This window comes from Hesperophylax consimilis, chromosome 31 (genome assembly GCF_061612785.1).
Source record: "Hesperophylax consimilis isolate HC1 chromosome 31, BYU_Hcon_1.0, whole genome shotgun sequence".
Taxonomy (NCBI): domain Eukaryota; kingdom Metazoa; phylum Arthropoda; class Insecta; order Trichoptera; family Limnephilidae; genus Hesperophylax; species Hesperophylax consimilis.
In genome coordinates, this window is record NC_142866.1 from 10222055 (window position 1) to 10231523 (window position 9469).

The 9469-nt window shown below is 35.6% G+C and overlaps 1 long non-coding RNA gene across 1 annotated transcript; it reads right to left on the reverse strand.

Moving 5' to 3' along the window:
- Positions 1 to 7091: 7091 nt before the first annotated feature.
- On the reverse strand, positions 7092 to 9469 carry LOC149409438 (uncharacterized). The gene is made up of 4 exons (XR_016305181.1): positions 9271 to 9469; positions 8349 to 8475; positions 7958 to 8104; positions 7092 to 7773 (listed from the first exon to the last, which is right to left on the reverse strand). It is a non-coding gene; the product is annotated as an uncharacterized LOC149409438 (long non-coding RNA).

Here is a 9469-nt window from a genome sequence, read left to right on the forward strand (position 1 = left end):
GTCCTCCGTTGAACCTAGTAATAGAATCTAAATTGTTTCGTCAGCAGTCTTGGGAAATCTGGCTTCTTGAGTTTGATGAATTTGGTATAAAAGTAGCAATACTCGTTTATGGACCTCACAAATACAAGCTCCAATATTCATTTATTGACCTCACAAATACAAGCTCCAATATTCCTTTATTGACCTTACAAATACATTCAAAGATACGCTCTTTAAAATGATTCGCCAGTAGCTACATATTGTTATAAATTTTTTTTTAATTATTAATCTCTTTTAGATGAAACCTAAAAGCGAAAAATACATTAAGGCTATCCACCTCGACATGTAACATTCGGAATCAGGCGAAATCAGACGATACGGAGATAATCAGATAGCGATAATGTTGAAATTAACGCTTGACATTTGCAGCTTGTAATGATCTGCCCTTTCTACTTCAAACTTCTCCTTCTTCTCTTCTTTCTACGATAAATTTTCCTTCTGTCCCGTAGGTAACTTTTCCATAAGGCTTTGGTTATATATATATATATCCGGGGTAGGAAGGTCCTCCCTGCCGTCTTTTCTTTATTTCACACCCCTTCAAGTGTGTACATCCTAGTTTGTCTACGTGACGTACGACCTTGAACGTACTCATTTCACGTGACGGTTCAGTATAAAAAGGCTTCACCGAACGTTGTGTTGGGTTTTTGTTTCTCGGTTTAGAAACCTAGTTATCTATATATGTGTGGTATCCCTTGGTTCTTTTGAGATAGAGTGAGTTGAATTCATTACTGCTGTGTTTTAAAACCATTTTATAAACCTTATCTTCTAAGTCGCCTGCTCTCCCCCCACTAGCTACTCGATTCTACCTATCGTAGGGTAATGTGAATATAATAAAGTGTTAGATTTTATATATGTGATATACATACGATAAGTTTATGGTGTTAGTTGTCGGCGCCATCCATGTATATATTTTGGGAGGGGAAGGAGAGGAAAGGAAATGATTTTTTTTCAAGTTAAGACTGACTCCTCCGCTTACCAAACAAAACTGATGGATGATAATTCGAACAAGGCAATCGATATCTGCGTGTCTGGATATCACAACCGGCCGGGTCTCCCCTTGTTCCAAATCGGCAACCTTCACGCCAGAATAAAGAAAACCAGGTCTCTTCACCAATTTCAGAATTGCCCCAATCTCAAACACCTCCAGGATAAACTACTTTACTGAGTGTAGAAGGGGAAAACCATAACATCCCTTTATCACGAATCTAGTCGCGAAAATGTGACACGTAAGGTCCTAAGTTACGTGCCACCTCTAGAAAACGTTGTAACTCCCACGTCGTCGGGGATTTACATCCCTTTCTAGGTCAATACATATATAACACACGACGATCTTGTCGACATTTTGCCCGCTTATTAACGATAGGTTGTGTGCCTACCCATTCAGCCAATTATCATGTGAGATATATGTAAGGTCTACTCGATATGCCAAATTTGGGATGAGGACTGTCTGTATTTTAATATTTGGTTCCAGTATTTATTTTATGAGGTTACTAGCATCCTCGTGTATTAGGTATGGGTAACTCCTACTGAATACCTATCCTCTCAGGTAAGGTATAAACGGATAATTGGTTTGATTTTTTGCATTTAATTTAAAGAGGCTGCCTACCTCTCGAAAGATACCTGTTGAGAAAAGTTGTTCGGTTGGTAGTTTTATTTCGGAGATTACCATCTCCCTCTTCCGACTTTAGATTTGTTTTTGTGCATCCCAATTCGTAACTTAGAAAGTCAAACAATAGATGAAAAGTATTAAATTAGAAAAGTCAAATAACAGAAGAAAAGTTTTCATTTTGTTCCGTCTGGTTGCATCCGGTCGCTTTCAATTTGGGACGGCATACGCTAGCAAAACTTCCCCTTTGACTGACTGTACTCCGCGCCTCTCGGCCTATATATGAAAAGGTCGTTAACTCGTCTCTCGCTCACAGCTGATTGACAATGCGTCTAGCGTATCCCTTCTTATGGGAAGATTATTTGGGTTGCAGGCGTTGCAAACTCGGTTCCTGTACCTCGGTTGTATCCTATTTTTAAAAGGGTCCTCTGAAATTTAATAAATAATATAAAAAAACTCACCCTGTTAGTCACCTCCAAATCCTCGTGTGAAACTTACCTGGTTACACTATATAGCTAAATCACTTTAATTTTCGACCTCCTCCCTACGCTTATAAAAGGGTAATTAAATATTCCTGTAAATAAAATTGTACCTCCCTAATCTGTTAGGATTCGAACCCACAGTTAATAATCTATTTGATTCTCTGGTTTTTCGGTCTCCGTGGATAGAATGCCATCTCGCCAAATCAATAACCTAGCCCGATTAAAACTTGCTGCCTTTATATACGGTCACTCTGTTTTTAAAAACGCGATCATTATTTTTATTATTTTCATGTTTTTAAGACAAGCACTTAGTTTGAACTACATATTTACGAAATCACGTTTAATTTAACACATTTTATATTATAATCGCGATCGCCCAACCCTTAGCGCCCCTGGGGTGATTTTCACAAAAACGGCGCTCTACAATTATCCAATTATTATTATTGTCATTATTATTAATTGTATTCTCACTGAGTCGAATCACTTTCACTTCACACAAACACTGGTTCAATAATCTTTCACTTTAATTCAATATTCCACAATATTCTCTAATACCATTTGAATCCACTAATTAACTCTAATTTCACACAACACTTCTGATTTGTATTGATTTCTCGGAGCTCCCCACGTATCTAAGTTCAAGACTCGACTGTCCCTCCCGTCTCTCCTTCCCCGTGAGAATCTGTTTACTCCAGGCCTTCTGTCAATAAATCTTCCGTCGTTGTCTAAACAAAAATTTTTTTTTGAGCACGTTCGTTTATTTATGTGGATGTTTATAACATCACAGCCTCCCTTTAGTTCTAAGCCCAGCGGGTAATCTCGCTTCCACGTGTTAGTCGATGGGATTAGAAATAACTATAGGTAATTTACGTTTCTCGAATACCTCTGTATTTATTTTTTATTTTTATTTTAAATTTTATTTTAATTCTTCCAAAATGTTGAGCGCCCCTGTTCTTCGTTTCTAACCTAGCATCTGTTTATTTTTTGGTTCCCGTGATTATCGGCTTGTTCTACTGGTGAGTTTTTTTCCGCCCTCAGCTTTTTCAAGTGTTTTTGTGTCTCTATGGGTAGAAATTCAATATGTCATGTCACACTTGTTTATTTTTGAATTTTAAACTCCGAGTTTTGTTTATTACATAATAGTACTTGACTTAACTTTGTGTTTTTTCATCTCAATGCGTTATTTGTATTATATTCGAGTGTTATTTATTTCCATGTTGATTTGTTTTTATTTTGTGTCCTCGGCTGTGATCCGATGGTTTTTTGTCCGTCTGTGTTATTTATGACTTAAACATTCTCTGCCTTTTAGATCTGGAATAAACAATAATTGTTTACAGTTATTCTAATATCAATGGTATAAAATATGCCATATACTTCACGATATCCGATGCAATGTTTATTTTAGATTTGTCCCAGCTATCTTATTCTTGTGTTATAATTAATCCGATTTCGATGTTTGTTTATCCTTTGGCTTCGTTGTTTATGAACATTTTAGATGTTTTTTGTCGTCACAATGAATTCAATGTTTTCCGGGTCTGTCTGTTTATTCTATTTTGCCTTTGAAGTACGATGTCTCTGTTATCATTTTTGACGATAGGTACCATTTCTTTTGCTGTTAATGTGAATTAATAAGGTTTATGAAATCCATCTTTTTTTCTCAACAACAGTAATGAACTCAAGCCAGCTTTTATATCTATCTCTCCTGGTTTGCGGCATCAGATGTAATGATCTGCCCTTTCTACTTCAAACTTCTCCTTCTTCTCTTCTTTCTACGATAAATTTTCCTTCTGTCCCGTAGGTAACTTTTCCATAAGGCTTTGGTTATATATATATATATCCGGGGTAGGAAGGTCCTCCCTGCCGTCTTTTCTTTATTTCACACCCCTTCAAGTGTGTACATCCTAGTTTGTCTACGTGACGTACGACCTTGAACGTACTCATTTCACGTGACGGTTCAGTATAAAAAGGCTTCACCGAACGTTGTGTTGGGTTTTTGTTTCTCGGTTTAGAAACCTAGTTATCTATATATGTGTGGTATCCCTTGGTTCTTTTGAGATAGAGTGAGTTGAATTCATTACTGCTGTGTTTTAAAACCATTTTATAAACCTTATCTTCTAAGTCGCCTGCTCTCCCCCCACTAGCTACTCGATTCTACCTATCGTAGGGTAATGTGAATATAATAAAGTGTTAGATTTTATATATGTGATATACATACGATAAGTTTATGGTGTTAGTTGTCGGCGCCATCCATGTATATATTTTGGGAGGGGAAGGAGAGGAAAGGAAATGATTTTTTTTCAAGTTAAGACTGACTCCTCCGCTTACCAAACAAAACTGATGGATGATAATTCGAACAAGGCAATCGATATCTGCGTGTCTGGATATCACAACCGGCCGGGTCTCCCCTTGTTCCAAATCGGCAACCTTCACGCCAGAATAAAGAAAACCAGGTCTCTTCACCAATTTCAGAATTGCCCCAATCTCAAACACCTCCAGGATAAACTACTTTACTGAGTGTAGAAGGGGAAAACCATAACATCCCTTTATCACGAATCTAGTCGCGAAAATGTGACACGTAAGGTCCTAAGTTACGTGCCACCTCTAGAAAACGTTGTAACTCCCACGTCGTCGGGGATTTACATCCCTTTCTAGGTCAATACATATATAACACACGACGATCTTGTCGACATTTTGCCCGCTTATTAACGATAGGTTGTGTGCCTACCCATTCAGCCAATTATCATGTGAGATATATGTAAGGTCTACTCGATATGCCAAATTTGGGATGAGGACTGTCTGTATTTTAATATTTGGTTCCAGTATTTATTTTATGAGGTTACTAGCATCCTCGTGTATTAGGTATGGGTAACTCCTACTGAATACCTATCCTCTCAGGTAAGGTATAAACGGATAATTGGTTTGATTTTTTGCATTTAATTTAAAGAGGCTGCCTACCTCTCGAAAGATACCTGTTGAGAAAAGTTGTTCGGTTGGTAGTTTTATTTCGGAGATTACCATCTCCCTCTTCCGACTTTAGATTTGTTTTTGTGCATCCCAATTCGTAACTTAGAAAGTCAAACAATAGATGAAAAGTATTAAATTAGAAAAGTCAAATAACAGAAGAAAAGTTTTCATTTTGTTCCGTCTGGTTGCATCCGGTCGCTTTCAATTTGGGACGGCATACGCTAGCAAAACTTCCCCTTTGACTGACTGTACTCCGCGCCTCTCGGCCTATATATGAAAAGGTCGTTAACTCGTCTCTCGCTCACAGCTGATTGACAATGCGTCTAGCGTATCCCTTCTTATGGGAAGATTATTTGGGTTGCAGGCGTTGCAAACTCGGTTCCTGTACCTCGGTTGTATCCTATTTTTAAAAGGGTCCTCTGAAATTTAATAAATAATATAAAAAAACTCACCCTGTTAGTCACCTCCAAATCCTCGTGTGAAACTTACCTGGTTACACTATATAGCTAAATCACTTTAATTTTCGACCTCCTCCCTACGCTTATAAAAGGGTAATTAAATATTCCTGTAAATAAAATTGTACCTCCCTAATCTGTTAGGATTCGAACCCACAGTTAATAATCTATTTGATTCTCTGGTTTTTCGGTCTCCGTGGATAGAATGCCATCTCGCCAAATCAATAACCTAGCCCGATTAAAACTTGCTGCCTTTATATACGGTCACTCTGTTTTTAAAAACGCGATCATTATTTTTATTATTTTCATGTTTTTAAGACAAGCACTTAGTTTGAACTACATATTTACGAAATCACGTTTAATTTAACACATTTTATATTATAATCGCGATCGCCCAACCCTTAGCGCCCCTGGGGTGATTTTCACAAAAACGGCGCTCTACAATTATCCAATTATTATTATTGTCATTATTATTAATTGTATTCTCACTGAGTCGAATCACTTTCACTTCACACAAACACTGGTTCAATAATCTTTCACTTTAATTCAATATTCCACAATATTCTCTAATACCATTTGAATCCACTAATTAACTCTAATTTCACACAACACTTCTGATTTGTATTGATTTCTCGGAGCTCCCCACGTATCTAAGTTCAAGACTCGACTGTCCCTCCCGTCTCTCCTTCCCCGTGAGAATCTGTTTACTCCAGGCCTTCTGTCAATAAATCTTCCGTCGTTGTCTAAACAAAAATTTTTTTTTGAGCACGTTCGTTTATTTATGTGGATGTTTATAACATCACAAGCTTGTTTTGATTTATGCATTTTTTGCAGCACTGATACTTTGTTTTTATAGGCTTATAAAAAACCGTTACACTGAAAGAAATGTTTAGGTACGATTTACCAAATTTTCAGTAATTATCTACTAAACAGTTTAGTTGCTGTGGTGACTGCCGAACTTTTAGCTACTGTTTGCTAAACAGCAGTTTATTTATGACAGCTTAACGATTCAGATATTCTAGCTAAACTAATCGGTTGAGACAGCTTTCTGTGTTTAGTTGTGTTACCTAAACTGTATTTATGACAGCTTAACGATTAAGATATTCTAGCTAAACTAATCGGTTGAGACAGCTTTGTGTTTAGTTGTGTTACCTAAACTGTATTTATGACAGCTTAACAATTCAGATATTCTAGCTAAACTAATCGGTTGGGACAGCTTTGTGTTTAGTTGTGTTACCTAAACTGTATTTATGACAGCTTAACGATTCAGGTATTCTAGCTAAACTAATCGGCTGAGACAGCTTTGTGTTTAGTTGTGTTACCTAAACTAAAAATTATATACCTAAACCATTTTGTAGTGTTCGGTTAGAAAAACTGAACTGTTTAGATGTAGTAACCTTATTATTTAGTTAATATTACAAAATGGTTAGGTTGATTAACTAAACTTCGGTTGGAATAGCCCTACCGATATAGGTGTTTTAGCTCTCTACTGCTAGCTAGCTTTATGTACTGTAGCTTAGCTTTTTGGTTAGATTATCTAAATTAAATAGGAAGTGCAGCTTTGCAGTTTAGCTGAAAACAATACAGGGTGTAAATGTTACCACCATCAACTCGAAGGATTATACCCATAATTCAGAATCATGGGTTAAATACTTTGAGTTGCAGGTAGTTTATTACAACCCTTTTGAGAGATGAAACCTAAATAAATAAATATTATGTTTTGTAAGACTAGAAAGTACTTATTAAAAACCTCATTCATATAAAAGTTATTTTGTTAAGAATCGTCTCTCAAAATATTGTTTCCAGCTACCAGCAAAGCCTCAAAAAAGAAAACACGTTTGATCATACACACATTTATATTATCATTTTTTATTATAATTTTTTTTAAATATAGTAAAAGATGTTTGTGTCCTGATTTGGCAAATTCTTTTCGGCGCTGCCTGTATGTGTCTAGTAATTTACCTTTAGCAGCAATTTTTTGGGTAGGCCCAAAACACACATATGGGGTGAAATATACAGCTGCGCTTTCTTTATTAAAGACTTTGGTGATTTGAAAAGCAAATTCATAAAATCTCTTGCTTGTAATGGATCTATCTGGATTACCCTGCAATTCCTTACTTATAATAGTACTGCACAGTCTGGCAGAATTGTCCAACAGACCCTTTGACTCAAACTGCATTAAAAGTGCTTGCCGTTCATTGATTGATAGGAGATGATTGCGTAAGTCCTGGAAAACAAAATTAAATTGCATATTGATTACATAACTAATAACCACTTCTATAATCATCATAATATCAGTCACAGGATGGCTTTTCTACGCTGCCACTACTAAAATACATATATCGGAATGTATAAAACAATTAACCTAAGTTACTTAGGTATCTGAAACTTACTAAAATTATTTAACTTACATTCGAAATTTGCTCTTCAAAAGCTTCTTGCGTTATTCTTTGTGATTTGTTTTTATTTTCCAACAAGGAAATGTCATTTACAAGGAAGTCATCGTGTTGATAATATATGGGCGTTGTTTGTTTGGAAGTTGAAGGTATATCTTCAATCTGAAAAAAAAGCGGGTATGTACACAAAGGGGAAAGAAAGGGTGAAGAGGTCAAGCTTTGTTTTTATCCCTTTGGGATTGCTTGACCCCCCCGGCAGTCGATTTATTCATTAATTACAGGAATTATTATTTTAAATACTATTATTTTTGTATCAAAATCGCGTCCGGTACAACTATTTCCAAATGGTTAGCCAAAAAAGGCCTAGGTAAACAATATGTCATCATTACTGCTTTTAAAAACTTACACTTATGACAGGTGGATTAATAACATCCTTGAGCGCATTAATGTGTGCTGTAGGCAGTGCCCGGTGCCCTACAGTCGGAATCAATTCTTTAATATCATCTTGAGATATTATCAGGAGTGGCTTGAGTCTGAAATAAAGAAAAAAAACGACGAGATAATACAAAAAATTTAAAAAAAAACAAGAAAATAAAAATTTATTTTTCAAAGGAATGAAAATTATTCATTAAAAAAATGTATATTTATACAACAGCAGATACCGAACACCCTGTATCATGAATCAAGCGGAGATAAAATAGTTTTAATAATGAAATTATTTCATTTATATGAAAATTTCAAATGTAAACATTAACAATGGGTGGTAAACCCTGTATTTAAAAAAAAATATCCCTCCCAAAAAAAAAACAACAGAATTCAATGTTCAAAATGTTATGTCCGAATTAATAATTTGCAATACACATTTATTAAAATATAATATATACGATTTCAAAGCTAGTTTGGTTGGTTCTAGTTTCTGGCTAGGGTAAAATTGTAACTTAGAAAATACTACAGTTTCAAACAACATTCGTTCAATACAAAATAATACTGGCGGAAACAAACAAAGAAATAAAGGCGCCCTTGAGTTGATTTTGCACAAAAACGGCGCTATACAAGTGATCCAATTATTTTTTTTTTTTATATACCACTCTCTGTAATTTGTGTCATGACTCCTGACACAATCTTGGTTGTAGCGTCAACACGCACTCTTCAAACTAGGTACATAATAAATACAAATCTTCTAAATCTATTGCGTAGGTACTTGAGTCATGGAATAATGAAGGTGCCAGTTTCTAAATCAAATAGAATGGATATTATCATAATATATAATATCATAGTTCCATGATCTAAATTCCAAATCAATAAAAAAATGAAAAAAGAAAACTCACCTTTAAATGTTTCTATGTAAGCCTCCAGATTCCAAGAAATTAAATAATCCTCCACGGTTTTGTCTGCCATTATCACTAGGAACTAGGAACAGCGGTTAACATAAATTCAATTCAATTCAAAAATAAATTCGCAACGCGCGCAACGACAGTCAATTCACGTATGGTGCGAACTGTGGCGATCTAATAACTGCGTCGTAAA